Here is a 14,566-nt window from a genome sequence, read left to right on the forward strand (position 1 = left end):
GGGGGCCGAGATGGGCAACAAGGAGGCCATTGACGATGGCAGCCCCAGCACGGAGCTGGGCGAGGGGGAGCGGGCGGCATGACCACATTGCTGGGCTCCAATGCTGCTTTTGTCTGCCCAGCAGTGAAAACTGGCACGTTAGAATTAATTCTGTTTATTTTTTCAGCTTTGTGCAGGTAGGGGTACGAGCAAAGACTGTATCATGCAAAGGTGTACAATGTGCAGACTTGACACTGGTACACAGGGCAGATGACAGTCATCATCACGTTAATTGACACTACCCATCACCACCCACAGGTACCATTTGTGCGTATACAGTGTGTGTGTGTGTGTGTGGGGGGAACACATAAAGTCTGCTCTCTTATAAAATTTCAAGTAAAAACTCCAGTGTTATTAACTGTATTCACCATGCTCTACATACATCAGAACTTAAGACAAAAGTTTGAATTCTCTAATCAACATCTCACCATGTTCCCAACCCCAGGATTATTTCTGTGTAGATTGTTCAGAAACTTGGAGAATATTAAAAAAAAAAAAAAAAGTCCGGAGAGAGGCCTTCCTAGCACCTTCCCCAGCCTTTGTGTGCTACCTGGAGCTGCACTGCAGGGGCCTGGGGTGCCAGACCCAGTGCCAATCCTTCAGTGTGTGAGTACATGTGGTCACAGGCATGCACCCACCAACACAGGTGGGTGCCCAGCCAGAGAGTCACGCTAAACGGTAATGGATGTTAAAGCCACACAGGAGTGAACTGATCGATGCCTGTCCCACTTACTAAAACATACCTCTTTCACCTGGGGACACCTGTCCACCCTAGGTGAGCAGGGTCTGGACCTGCCCAGATCTCCAACACTGAATTCCCAGGAGAGGCCCGAGCATCCTCCAGAGGCAACAGGCCTTGCTTTTTCACTGAGCAAGTATTTATCCCACGTTTCCTGGACACTAGGGGAGAGTGAGGTATCAGAAGAGCAAAGAGTGAAGCTGGAAAACGCCTTGCAGTCTGTTTTTTTTTTTTAAAGTCATAGAATTTATTTGATCTATTATTTTCATTTTGGAAAAAAAAAATCAAATTGTCATTAAGACTTTTTTCCCCCCTGCCACAAAGCATCACTGAACAGCTAGCTAGTGCACGGTGTTCCTTTGTACATTATTAGGAAGGACCTGGGTTTCTGAATGCAAACCAAATATTGGATTATGTTCATTTTGATGCTCTTTCCGGTTAAAGTGGGCCTGCAACAACTCCATCCTGGATGCACGGTATTTCTGTAGAAAATGCATTGTTCTATTTTTCTGTTCTGATTGCTCATTAGAGTCTCGACACTCCTCCCCTCGGAGTCTCATTTCTACTCACCACTTGAGAATAGGATGCACCTCAGCTTCCTGTCCTATTTTTCTGCTGAAGGCTAAGAAAGTGAAGAAGGCAGCGGACTCCTGAATGTCACAAAATGTCAGAGACTGCTACATTTGAGTTACTTTCCTTACAAGAAGCACATTGGCAAAGGAAGCCTTTTCCCAGCAAAACACCCAAACTTCGCCAAAATCCTAAAAGTCTATTTTAAACACATACATAAGCATAAGCTTAATGTGACGTGCATGTGCGGTTGTCAGGTCAGTAGTGCTGTACTGTTAATAGTAAATATGGTGACGATGTGGCCTGGTCTATTTCCTCCCAAACAAGAAAGAATTTAAACAGAGCAGAAATCCATGGGGTTGAGATTGACTTCCTAAGTCCCCGCTGTTTTCCAGACATTAGTACAAAGAGAAATGGAAAAACTAAGGCAGGTCTAGTATTATGGGAAAAGTAGGCAAAAAAGTCAATGATTTTAATAAAATAGGACAGGTGTATTCCAGTTACTGGAGAATACCAGGGAAGCATCAGCCAGGTCAGGATAGGAAGAGGACATCCTTAGATCAGGTGATAGGTGACCAGGGCAGGAAGCTTCCAATGACCATGAATCAGGAAGAGCAGAAGGGGATGTTGCAACTCCATGTCCAACATCTTCAAAGGCCTGAGGGTGTGTGCCCTTGGTGTTTCCAGGGACATACAGGTCAGCTGGACTGGAAGGAGCAGAGGTGGGGTGCTGACAAAGAATCAGGCAGCAGGGTCACCACTGTGAAGCTTCTCTGCAAAGCCAGACGCAGAGCAAAACCTCGGAAGACAGTCTCATTTGCCCTCAGCCATTCCGGGACTTGGTTCTGCGGAATAATAGATTCCCTTTGTATGGAGCTCCGCTGGAATTTCAGTTTTCATCATTTGCCCCCTCAAGCATCCTTCGACGTGCCAGAGTACATAGAAGATTCTGCAGACCACCACAGCTGCCCAAAACTCAGGTGTGACCCACTCAGGGTCCCAGATCCCTTGGCTGGCACTCTAAGAAGTCATCAACCAGCTAATCCAATTTTCAAAAATTAATTACACTGAATAATCCGTCAAAGAGATAGGCAGGGTGCGCGATTCTTTCTTTCTGGCATTTAAAAATTGTATCACGTATCTCTCTCCCGGATGGCTGTAATTTGTCACCGGTCTCCAGGGCCTCAAGTCTGGCCCACCCGTCACCATGTCCCTGCTTCCACACTTTAGCCAAATGAATTTTCCAACACGCTAATCAGATCATGCATCTCTCTCCTCCCCCAAATGATCTCAGGAGAAAAGTGCAAAGTTCTTAGGGGTCACAGGGCACCCCAGTCTCGGATGTCTTCCGCACTACCTGGCAGCTTCTCTCCCAGTCACCCTAGAATCTTTCCAGCTTCCAGAACATTCCAGACGTTCTCTTCCAGATCCTCAAATACTGCAGCAACCACGATGAGCCCCCTGTTGGGAAACCTCACCCTTCCATCAGTGCCTCCTTTGCCTGCCGAAAGCTCACTAATCTCTCTTTGATGCCGCTTCCTCTGGGTGGTCTCCAGTAGGAGCCCTTTCCCTGGACACCTGAGAAGTCATCCCTTTTCCTGACTCTGTGGCAAACATGCCAGATGACCACCCAAACCAAGTCCTCTTTTCCTGGGAGCACTGTTGGCTAAAATTTCCCAGCATCCTTAGCAATTTGGTGGGTCCTGTCATGGAGTTCTGGCCAACGGGAAAGTTATTAGGATTAGAGAAGGAAAGAAGCACACACCCCATCATCACCCTCTCCAGTTCTTGTAAGGGAAGGTGGTCCGTCGATAAGAAATTAGGCAGATTAATCTCAGAGAGTAACGCAAGCTATGAGGAAATAGAGTAATGGGTCATACGTCAACAAGGAGGCAGAGGGGAGGGGGAAATCCTGAGCAGCAGGAACTCAGAAACCATTTCTGGAAGGATGACAATGTTCTGAGAATGAATGATGGGAAGGGAACACCTACACACGATCCATTCTGGTACGTGGGGAGCCTTCAAATGCATATCTTTGCTTCATTCCCACAGACATTCTGGGTTAATAGAGCCAAGTGGGGTCCCAGGCATTTTACAATTAATTATTCATCAATTCTAAGGTATGGTCAAAATTTGCCCTACACTGACCTAGGGGACCAGCTTCCCCCCACAAACAAACCAGAGGTTAGAGGCCAGCAAGGCAAAGTCACAGTAGGTCAAGTTAAGAATCCGAGTCTTGTTGTGAATGCTATGGGAAGTCACTGGGACCGTGTCTTGGGTAACAGGATCTGACTCCTGTCTATGGAAACAGTAGAGAAGGGGTAAAAGCAGAAGTTATAGCAGATGGGAATCCAGGAGAGAGGATGGGAAGGCATCAAAAAGATTAGATATAGTGTAAGCATGGGATCATGGCTGGGAGGTGAGCATCAAAATGAGAATCAGGGGTGACTTTCAGGATTTGGGGTCTGGGCAACAGGGTGGGTGGAAATATTAACATACCCTTGATTTATGAAGAAGTCTGCAGAGGAATGGCTTGAGGCTGGGGGAGGTGAAGTGTTCTGTTTTGGGATCCCCAGTGGATAACCCAGTGAAGAGGTTAAAGAGTTGTTAGGGAGACAGATATGAATACAGAGGCAAAGAAGTTGGAGATACAAATGAGAAATGTGCTGTTTAATGGGTGGCCTCTGTAAGACGAGGAGCTTTGGCAAGTGGGCAGTCAACCATGTCAAGTGGAGCTGAGCCACTGGCTAAAGGATCGCGGGCTGTGGACCCCTGGGCTTGGAAAGACCTAGGTCTTCCGTGACCTCAGTGAAAGCTATGCATGTGGCAAATGGACGTTGAGGAAGTGAAGGGTATGGCTGAGGATGACTCCAGAGGAGTTTCAATATTCAAGGGCACAGAGAAAGTGGGCTCTAGCTGAAGGGCATTGTGGGAGGCCTTCTGTCACTGTGAGACAGGCTGTAAATAGATGGATGTGCCTGTGGATGATGGACGGATGGATGAGTGGAGCAGTGAAAGGCAGCTGCTTGATACAAATGGTCCTCTGGCCTGTGGCCCCGCAGAGTGGGTTGTTTGGCATTGGCTTATCAAAGAGACAGTTGGTTTCTCAAATGTCCTCATGGAAAAACAGCTATAAATCTTCCTTTTGGGATTGGGGATATTTCCAGGTGTTTCCTGGCTGATCCAGGTGGACTTACGAAGCCACTTCCCAGGGAGGCTGGGTACTTTCCTTGTCCATCGGGACAAGAAAAAGTCCTGAGAAAGCCTGTTATGCTTATCAGGCCTGAGGTCCCCGTTCTGAGCTTATTGATAACATACGGTGGCTCTCTGAGATAGAATTTAGGAGAAAAATTAAAGTGAGTTTTCCAATCCGTCTGCCTTCATATTTATTTCCAATGTACCTGTCTTATTTCCCCTCCCATCATCTTCTATTTCTTTTTGCTTAAAAAAGAAACCCAGGAAATAAAAATATGCAAACCCTGTGTTATTTCCTGAATTAGCCTAAAGCAAACCCCATCAAATCAGGTGTTGTATCCTACAATCTATTATTTTGGTGAGGGTCTGAGCTTTTCATCTCCCTGTGCCTGAATAATGTTCTTTGGAGGCTGCCTCATCAATAAACCACCCTGATGAAGTTTCTCGGGCCTAGATTAATGAATAACAATTAGGTGCATTTAAAAAGTAATATTTTTTCCTGCAATTTGGAAATTGATTTATGAATTTGGGGATCCTCCAATTTCATCCAATAAGTGGTTTCTTCAATTTACTTCTTTGGACAATGTGAGAAAAGCCCCCTGGAAGCTGGCAGGTTTGTGGAGCTTCCTTGCCAGTGTATCGATTTCAACAGAAAAGAAACGTTTGACATTTAGCAAAATTTGACCATGTGTATGAGTCAAGTCCAGAGTCATTTTCACTGGATAATTGCTACATGGAAATCATTTCTTGAGCAGTTAGGACTTCATATCACCTAAACCCAGTTCTCAAGAGTATTTTCTGAGGAATTTTTGACCTGAATTTTTATCATGAATATTTTGAAAATTTGGAAAAGAAGGTACCAAGTGCATCTTCTCATTACTAGAAAGCAGTAGATGATTGATGATTGATTGATTGATTGATTGATTGATATGATTATGAGTTGACATGATGAGGCCTTGAAATAAAACATCACATTTTTGGATATATGATTCTTGGCTTAAGAAATAAAATTACATGTGTTCCAAAGTTCTTTCCTGCCCTGGTCTTTCCACCATCCATTCCTTCCTCCACTGGTTCATCTTTCTTGATGTGTTACAGTATCTCATGGCTGCAAGTGAACTCGGAGCCACATACACCCTCCTATAAGGCCAGGTACTTTAGGAACAATTAGAGATAGGGTCAGATTCGACGTCATCACCCTTCCCTAATTGAGCCAAAAATGCCACCTCTGGAAGATTTCCTTGATTAATTTTGAGAAATTTGGAGTCATTTCTTCAATGTACAAGTCCTGGGATGACTTGGCTTAGAAAAGAGAACTTATCTAACAGAATTATGTTGCGCATTTACAAAGCTCTCAGATTTGAAACAGGCCCTAAGAATACAGAGATGGACAAGATATTTCCCCACGCCCTAGAATTTTTTCAACTTAGACTCTCAAATAACAACATCATTGAGAGGGAAAAAAAAATGAAAATAAATGGAAAGTGGTTGGCTGACTCCTGTATTTTGCATTTGTTAGTCTCATGGTACGGAGGAAGTGAATTTGTTTAGGATCACATATGATAAACAGAGTTTTTTTTCTTTACTTTGGCCTAGAGGCTTCTTCCCTGATATATCCACATAATGCTTCTTAATTGGCTTGACTTTTGAATCAATGATGTTAAACCACAAGGTCCACATGACGTCTCAAGCATTTTATAGAGAATAGGAAGTGCCAAGCAGCAAATTCCAGGGCTGGGCTAATCGCTTGCTCTTCAATGGATGGAGCTCTCACCTAGAGTCACTGGCCTACTTACCGTTTGTATCAATGAAAGCCAAGGGACTGATCTTCATGCATTGGGCAAGATCCTAGCTACAATAATGTCCAAATGCTCTCCGAGGACTGTTTTCTCACAGATAAGCAAAATTTCTCACTATCTAAAAGTCAATCATGTTCTTTAGAATTCTCCACCTCTGTTTTCCTTCCCTGGGTTAACTCTTAAGCACTAATTCTCAGGTTGAATGCTTTTGGTGTTTAACTCTAGTTCCAACCTTGGTCGGATGCATAGATCTGGGTATGAGGACATATACCCTCAACAGTTCCACCTGGATATTATGCCAACATTCAAAATTCACAGGTCCCAAAAAGTAGCTTCTCTGGCAGGTGGAGTCAGGCGGACCTGGGATCCACCTTTCTGGCCTGGGGGTTTAGAGCCACAATGCTTGTGAAAACACCTGGATTCAATTAGTGCTGTTGTTTCTTTACATGTTTCCAAGGTGATTCTAACACACCCGGATCTCAGCCTTGCTTGGCTTAAATATCCAGGGTTTGGCCTATACCCCTCATCGACTGCGTGAGAACTCTTGGGAGTTGGTCCCAAGCACCCACAATTTTAAAAGCTCCCAATGATTCTAATGTGCAATCAAATAAACAGCACCTTAACCCTGATACTGACTAGCTGTGTAACTTTGACAAGTGGTTTATCTTCTCTAAGCCTCAGTTTACTAATCTCTAAACTGGAAATAATCATCACACTCATCTAAGGAAGTGTTATAAGGATGAGATGAGATATTATACAGAGTATTTCATGGTGTTTACAACATAATAAATAATAAAACCATCATTATCTTAGCTTAACTGTCATGTAAAATACATGGACTAAATAGCTTAACAACAAATATTTATTTCCTTACAGTCATAGAGCCTAGCAGTCTGAGATTTGTCAGCACAGTTGGGTTCTGGTGAGGACCCTCTGCTTAGTGTTCAGATGGCTGCCTTCTTGCTGTGTGCTTACATGGTGGAGAGAGATACAGCCTTTTCCTTATAAGGCTACAGTTCCCTCAGGTTGGGACTCAAACATTGCACCTTTATTTAACAGTATGACCCCCTTAATGGCCTATTTCCTGATACAGTCACATTGAGGGTTAGGGTTTCAACATACAAAATTGAGGAGAACATAATTCAGTCCACACCAATTGTCATTATCACCATTTTTATAATTTCCTAAATTCTGTTAGGGAAGGTAACTGTCTGGATTTGCTTAGGATATTCCTGGTTTCAGCAATTGAAGTCCTGCATCCCTGGAAACTCCTGTCATAGTTAAAACCACACCCATCCCCCCACGTTGGACTCCTGAACTAGCCTGAAGTCTTTCCTCGTCTATTTTCTGCATTTGATCAATCATTAAACTCAAGCAATTCTAACTTTTAAAAATATATTAGCTTTGCATCCCCTACCGCCATCCTAACTGCTCCCTCCTTTGATTATTTCCTCATTATCTCCCATCTAGATGATTACGGTGCTCTCTAAATTAGTTTTCCTCCACTGTAAACCAAACTTGGGCATGAATTAGAATCCCCTGAAGACCTGTTCAAACACAGATTGCTTGCTTCTCTGCCCTTCCTGTTTTCTGACAAGGCTTGTCAGGGGAGGGCCTGAGAATCGACATTTCTACTAGGTGAGGCTGATGGTTCTGGGCCCTGAAATTTTGGGGTTCAGAGCTAAGGTCCGGGTGGTTTCCACATCCAGACCCAATGGGGAGATGGAGCCCGCTGGAGATTCCAGAAGCATGTGGGTCACGCAGCAATGACACGTTGCCACCCAGGCCCCTTTGTGAGCTGCAGAGCTCTGCATCAGCAGGAAAGCCCTGGCACCAGACTGGCGCATTGTCAAGTGACCTGCTCAGCTGTGAGCTCTTTGTATCCCAACCTAGTTCCCATCCACAACAGTCACTCCTAATGCAACATGCTGAGTCTGTGACTCTGAACAGACGATTTGGGTTGGGGCAGCCCTGACTTGTGATTTGGGCTGTGGCATCATCCATCATGATCAAGATCTCAGCGAGTTCCAGACTCTCCATCAGCTCCCGCAGAACGAATGTCTCCAAGCAAATGGAAACTGGCTCCTCCTAAAAACCATCGCCTCATCTAAATCTGTCTATTAGTAGTCGATCAGCGTTGATCAGTCCTGGATTCTCTTCACTCATTTTTTTTTGGTTATTTTTGTTGTTGTTGTTGGTTTGCTCATTGGTTGGTTGGTTCAAGCAGGGATTATTGATCATGCCATCTGTGTCCCAGGCACCCAGGAAGCAGTGATGAAGAAATCCAGAAACTTTTCCACATCCCGTGGGGTTTAGACTCTAGAAAAGTTCCTTTATGTCTGAAACTTGAGAAAAGTTCTGGTTCTGGCTTTCTCTGCTATAGAAGAGGCAAAACATTTATTTCTCTGCTCACAGGCATCAACAATCTGACTAACTCCTGAATTTTCCACCAGTTGCCATGTGTTTAAGGTTTGGGTATATCCTCACATATGTATATATCTTTCAGAGCACATATTCATTAATTCAGTGAAGTTTCCACCCACTTATGTATTCGTTATCACTGCTGCATAACAAATTGCCCCAACACCTCTCAACTTAAAACATCACAGACCATAATTTCTGTGTGTTTGGAATAGGAGTCAGAGTGCTGCTTGAACTGGGTCCTTTGTTTCATGGTGTATTATGAGGCTGATGTAAAGGTGTCATCTGAGAGTCTGCATTCTCATCTGAAAGTTTGACCGAGGAAGGATCTGATTGGAAGCCTCCAGATGATTGCTGGTAGCAGTTCCTCATGGGTGGCTGCACCAAGGACTTCAGTTCTCCTCACAGCTGAGCAGGTCACTTAACAATGAGCTAGTCTGGTGCCAGGGGTTTCCTGCTGCTGCTGAGCTCTGCAGTTCACAAAGGGGCCTGGATGGGAACATGTCATAGTTGTGGGACCTAATTGCTTATGGAACTCACTGAATATTTGAAATCCTACTAATTGGCACCACTTTTCAACCATTTAATTCTACTATAAGTAATTCTTTCTATAGTTTAGCTGCATATGTAGGTATAGATAGACTCTTAAAATTCTGGATGAAATAAAGTACATAAGCCTAGTCTATCACTGTCTCCCACGTGGAAGACGGCATACCTGTGAAAAGTCCGGCATTCCATCTGCCTGTCTGCAGGTCACCTGTCTCTTTGTTCTATGGACTTCTCCTATGGCAGTTTTCTTTGTCATGTATGTGAATCAAGAAGGCAATAGAGTCTGTCAGCAAGATGGCAGTCCCAGACATTTGTGGTCACCGTAGGGATGACATCCCACTACCTTTACCTCATTTCATTGGTTTGAAGTAAGTCATGCAGTCTGATCCACAATGCAGGGGAAGGAGGCATGCTACCACAAGTGGGAGGTTATTGGGCGCCATTTTGGAAGCCCATCTTCCACACCACAGACTAGCTGAGGACATCTCTTGTGTATTCTCTTAGTATCCCAGGCTCGACAGCGATGAGCCTTGTGATGACTGGTTGTATGCTTCTCCTCAGCTAGGCCAGTACCTAGATATCTGGGCAGATACCAATGTCAATTGAAGGTATTTTTTTAGAGGAGATTAATATTTAAATTAGTAGAGTCCGAGTAAAGCAGATTACCTTCTATAAGGTATTGAGCCTCACCCAGTCAGTTGAAGACCTTAAGAGAAAAGGCTCAGGTCTCCCAAAGAGGAGGGACTCTTCCTTCAGGATGAATTCAGACTTGAGGTATAAGTGTTCCCTATGTTGGAGTCTTCTCTACAGATTTCACAATCACCAGCCTCCAAATTACAAGAACCAATTCTTTAAAATTCCCCCACCCTCTGCTAGGAGTCCTGTCCTTCTAGAGAACCCTGGTTAATACAAGGCCCTACCCTTATTGAATCATCTAATTTTTGTATCACATTTGTTTTTCCCATGAGCCTCTACTTTATGTGAACTCTGTACTGTTTCCATCTTGTTCGATACTTTATTGTCTTCGGCCAGTAGTGGATCTGACACTGACAATATACCCAGTGAAAGTTAGTGGAATTCACACATGCTTATGAGTATAACCTACAACAGTCACTAAATATTTGAAAACTTACTAATTGGCATTTTCTTTCCACCAGTTAATTTTGCTATAAGCTATGATTGGTATAGTTTAGCCGCACATATAAGCATAGATAAAATCTTCTAAAATTCTAGAAGAAATAAACTGAATAAGCCTGGCCCTTGGACATCACTGATGAAACCACATGAAAGGTGTCATACCTGTGAAAAGACAGGTATTCTATTTATTATAGTAAGACCCTAGCCCATAATCATCACTTTTCTGAAAATCCAAGGTTGAAGAGTAGATTCTCCTTATATTAGATGCACTTAAATTTTCCTTTCTAAGAGTAGAACGTAAAAATCCACTATAATTAACTGGGAGGAGGCAGTTTGGGTGAGAGCTGGCTCCTGGACATGATGGCTCCTGAGCTGTCCTGATGAATCAGCAAACTGCTGGTGACTCAGCACATCGATCATGAGAGTTCCACTCTCCAAGTAAAGCCCTTTCCCAGTTGTATTCTCTCAAAGCTTTCTCTGTGACAAAAGCTCATAATGTATAATGGGATCAGAGAAGGAGAGTCCAAAACAGGAGAGTAAAGACATATTTATCTCCCATTATACTTTAACACCAGCTCGTGTGAAATGTGCAGCACCAGGCCCTGTGTGAGTATGTGGGCTGGGGCTGAATCTCTAGAACACAGTAATGACCCACGAAGCAGGGTTATTAGTGGTTTACTTAGTGTGATAACATCAATTGGTGAACACTTCCCAGGGTCCATTTCCACTGATAAGAACTTATCAGTGCACATATTGATTGGAGATTTATCTGTACCATCTGTGGCTCTGGAAACTAATGATTTGGGGCTGTGTTTCCTCCAAAGGTGAAATACTAAGAAGAACCATGTGGATATGGAGTAAGCTCGCCTGATAACGTCTTGTACTCAGGCCAGTGTTGCAAAATGTTTTGTAGGATAATTTCTGGGCTGTTGGCCTGGACCGAGATGTGCAGGGACTGTATGTCCCAGAAGCAGAAAAGGTGACCTCTCGGCCCAGAGATTCACATGGTCTAGAGAGCTGGCAGAATTCCACGGAAGGTGGGGCCCACAGCTTCAGCCCCAGAAGAGCACAGAATGTGAGCACTTAGCCACGTGTCCTGGTCAGAGGTCTATTTATGGCCTGAGAAAATTTCTGGGACAAACATCTAGATGGGGAGGCTCTACCTAAAACCTCTCACAAGAACTGTTTCCATGTCCCATGCAAATTCGCCATTAGCTGAACAGACAGGGGCTCTTTCAATGACTGAGCAAGGCCCGGCGCAGGTGAGGTGAATTGAGATATTTTACGAGGTCTCAGCTTGTCAGAGTACTATGAGAACTAGAGGGATAAATGTAACCCTAATACAATGGGACATATTTCTAGGCATTCCAGGCTATAGCTTCGTATTTCTGATAAAGGGTCAAAGCCATGAGCCGTATGGCAGACACAAATGCCAGTTTTAACACTAACACCAGAAATGCAAATGATTTATTGAGAACCAGTTACAAGATGAGACCTTGGGCTCAATACTTACATATCTACCGCTTATCCAAATCAGCATGATGCCAGTTAAATATCACTATCCCCATGTTAAAGATAAGCAAGCCAAATCTCAGGTTAAGAAAACTTATCAGAAGTAAACAGCTAGCAGGTGGTTGGAAGCTGAGATGAATTCAGTCATGCTTGATGCCAAAGTTCAAGCATGAGGACACTGCCGAGTTATAGAATATTCTAGAAACAATGGTGTTATTCTTCAGTAGACATTTGTAAGTATCATTTCTGTCAAGGAATTACTAGCTTTCTGTTTAATATTCCAGGATCTGAACACCTACTACTTCTCAAGATAGCACAATTTACTGTGGGACACAAGGACATATTTTAAAATTCTTATTTCAATCTGTGTGTGTGTATGTGTGTGTGTGCACTCATACATTAGGAGTCCAGATAACTGTTTTGTGAAAATGCTTCAAAGGGACTTTGAGGAGATCCCTGTTTAAGAATTTCCTTATACCAGCAGGTTGGCAAACTATGGCCAGCGGCCAGCTGCCAAATCTGGGCATTTTTTTCTCTCTTTTCTCTCATTTTGAATCTGTTTTTGTAAATAAAGATCTCCTGGCATACAGCCATGCCTACTTATTTATGTATTATCTATGGTTTCTTTCTAGCTCCAATGGTCAGAGTGGAGCAGCCCTGACAGACACTGTCTGGCCCACAAAACCAAAAATACCTACTCTCTGGACCTCTGCAGCACAAATTTGCTGCCCTGTGCTCTAAAACACGAGTTAGAGATAAACTAGAGATTGTGTTAAAAAAATCTGTATTTGAGATTTGGAGGTCCCACTAAAGCCTATGACAAATGGCCAGAAGGAGATCTCTCCACGCATGTGAAATATCACAAGATGTTCAAGACAAGAAAGAAAAATGGCTCAAGTAGTGGACAGAAAGGTGTCAGAGACGCGACAAGCAGAGAGGACAGAGATAGGATGGGGCAGGGGCTCAGGACCTATGACCCTGCACCCAGCAAGATTCAGAAGATGTTCAGACTCTATTCTGTCTATTGAAAGAGTGGAGGTTTAAAAGAAGGACGTACAATGGACACCTCCATGACTGAAAGGATCACACCAGCTGCCATAGGACAGCACATCAGGGAGGAGCAGGAGAGGACACGAGATGCCCTGTGGACACTTCTCAGTTACTGAGTTGAAGAGCAGTGGTGATTGGACTAGGCTATCCTACACTGTATGACTTGCAGAGAGGTTTAGCTGGAACTGATGGAAGAAATGGAGAAACATGAGCTTCTGCCAGCAAGGAAAATCCTCACAGAAGAGGATGGAATTGAGAAGGGCCTTAACGGATGGCTGGAATACGGACAGCCAAGAAAATCAGATGGCTTCTCGCTCTCTTACTACACTCCATTTGGGGAAGTGGTCTGAAAGGAAAATAGCAAGCAGCCAATAATTCCATATAAAAACTCTTGAATTGACACTTTTTTCTTGGCAAAAGAGCCAACATTTTATCAAAGTTGCACTTACATATATTCAACATTCTTTCTCCAGCCCATTGAATTTTGCTTTAGGTGGGTGCCATTTTGAATGTTTCCTATTAATCTGTTTCCAATAATAATCACAAGTGGAATATTTATCTGACAGCATTTAGAGTTCTTCTGGTTGATTAATATTTGCTCTTTTTACTTAAAACCTAATATTAAGAAGTGCTAGCTTGAAACTTTTGAGTATTTTTATTCTAAAGCTTGTAGTCTTCATCCTGTGGACCACTGGTGTGGGCATGTGAGGGATCTGAATGCACAGAGACATACATGCTGGGAGCAGAGATGTTTTACTGATTAAAATCAAAATACTAGTCTCTATATCAACTCAACCCTAATAAATTATGACAGTAAGTGCTATAGCTGATCCTTTCTGACCAAAGCGAATGCAGAGCCATCAGTGACTCTAATTTTAATGCTTTCTGTTTTTCTCCTTTGTCTAGGGTAAACAACACCACCTTTAGTGAGCAGATCACATATTTTAAATGAGTTGCCAAGTAGGATGCATTAATGTCTTATGGGAAGGAAATGTAGTCTGTGATGTCATATGGGTCCCATGAGTGATGTATTTCAAAGTGGCTGAGAGATCTCTTATGGGACACTCTATTAATGTTTCATATTAACAAAATTTGGGAAAAGCTTGATATCCGCCACAGAGAACTCAAAGGGTACCCCATGCAGAAGGGAGAGGAATTGAAAAGTAGGGACAGGGGATGAGGCTGGCTATGGATGCGATGACTTGGCTTGGCTCTCGGGGTCTCGGTTGGACATGCTCCCTGATTTGGAATGGGTGGAGGCAGATCCGAACCCCACTTGGCATCCATGGTGAGAAAGGAAAAGAAGGTTGAGGAAGGCCACATGGGAAGGTGCTCATTCCATGTGAGAACATGGTAACTGGAAACAGCTTTCGTCCTGGCCAGAGGATGCACCAAAAGACATTGGGCAAATGTCATAATTATGGCCAGGAAACATCTGGCTGGGTCAGGAAACGGATGGGATTTGGACATAGGCACATCTGCGGTGACAGGAGGGTGGGATCCAAGAATATGAAGACATTTCAACTTTGAGGGGAGGAGATATGATTTTAAAAAT

The 14,566-nt window shown here is 43.5% G+C and overlaps 1 long non-coding RNA gene across 1 annotated transcript; it reads left to right on the forward strand.

The window, feature by feature from the left end:
• The first annotated feature begins 11,294 nt into the window (after nt 1–11,294).
• On the forward strand, nt 11,295–12,734 carry LOC125613148. The gene is made up of 2 exons (XR_007343641.1): nt 11,295–11,711; nt 12,594–12,734. It is a non-coding gene; the product is annotated as an uncharacterized LOC125613148 (long non-coding RNA).
• Nucleotides 12,735–14,566: the final 1,832 nt, after the last annotated feature.

Source organism: Marmota marmota, unplaced genomic scaffold (assembly GCF_001458135.2).
Source record: "Marmota marmota marmota unplaced genomic scaffold, marMar, whole genome shotgun sequence".
Taxonomy (NCBI): domain Eukaryota; kingdom Metazoa; phylum Chordata; class Mammalia; order Rodentia; family Sciuridae; genus Marmota; species Marmota marmota.